This window comes from Belonocnema kinseyi, chromosome 9, assembly GCF_010883055.1.
Source record: "Belonocnema kinseyi isolate 2016_QV_RU_SX_M_011 chromosome 9, B_treatae_v1, whole genome shotgun sequence".
NCBI lineage: Eukaryota > Metazoa > Arthropoda > Insecta > Hymenoptera > Cynipidae > Belonocnema > Belonocnema kinseyi.
Genome location: NC_046665.1, coordinates 81,375,264 through 81,376,327, shown reverse-complemented (window position 1 = coordinate 81,376,327; position 1,064 = coordinate 81,375,264). Strand labels below are relative to the sequence as shown.

At 32.5% G+C, this 1,064-nt stretch overlaps 1 protein-coding gene across 3 annotated transcripts in view; it reads right to left on the bottom strand.

Annotated features, from left to right (window-relative positions):
- The window catches only part of LOC117179282, a 298,303-nt gene that overhangs the window by 239,926 nt on the left and 57,313 nt on the right, over nucleotides 1-1,064 (bottom strand). The window lies entirely within an intron of this gene.

Here is a 1,064-nt window from a genome sequence, read left to right as displayed (position 1 = left end):
CTGCTTACATTGTTTCTCAAAATTACATTCTGAAACAGCAGGATCAAAATGATTTCAACGGATTGAAATCTGGAATGAAAAAAATTCTCCATAAAAAAAATTTAAAAATGTAAAAAAATATATAAAATCCCTTTAAAAAAAAGAGAGCGGGTTAATTGAAAAAAATTTCATTTTTCTAAATTCATGTGTGTGTATATTTCGAGTTTATGTGTGTTACAATTTTCCCGAGCGTCACTTCGAAACTACGCAATATTTTTTGTCGAAAAATTTGGACTTAGAAGTACACGTGGCAACTAATGTCCCGGAACTAATCTTGTTTGTAGGCACTCAAAAAAGTTTATTTCATAAAAAATTTCCAAATTATCGGAATGACTGAGCTGAAAAACGACCCTAACCTTAAAATAATGCACATGCATACCATTTTTATTTAGCAAAATAATTTTGTTCTTGTCATTATACCTCAAAAAAGAGTCCGGGGACGTCCGTTATGATATTTTATAACATCTCCGAATTCAGTTTTAAATAATTTTAATTTTTTTGGGGAAAAAATTCGGGGGAACTGTACCCGATTGACCACTCGATGAAGTATCACATGGCCTTAACAGTAAAAAAGATCTGCTCGCTGCGTGGGCACACTCTCATCACGACTTTTGTCTTTTAATTTTTTATTTCCGTGTGGGGGGCTTCAAAATTAAAAAAAAAAAGTTTTTAATGCTATCTTTTACGATTAAAATCAAAAAGGAACTATCAAAAAATTATTCATGACAAATTAATTAATTTATACATTCTCATCAGAGAAGGTATGAGATTTGTGCAAAAATTTGACCCATCCAGTTTTTGTCAAATGTTTACGTTCTGAGACCCCCCTCAATCCGAAAAACAGTTTTTTACTAAGGTGTCTGTATGCATGCATGTATGTTATGTACGTCTGTATAAGTCTGTGCACTATAACATTTGAAAAAATTAATCTACAGTCTGTCAAGTTAAAGCGTGGGTGGCTTTACTCGCAGTCGGTAAGGTGTATCGACATGATTTTGGTGTCAAAATATTAAGAAGAGCTCCCT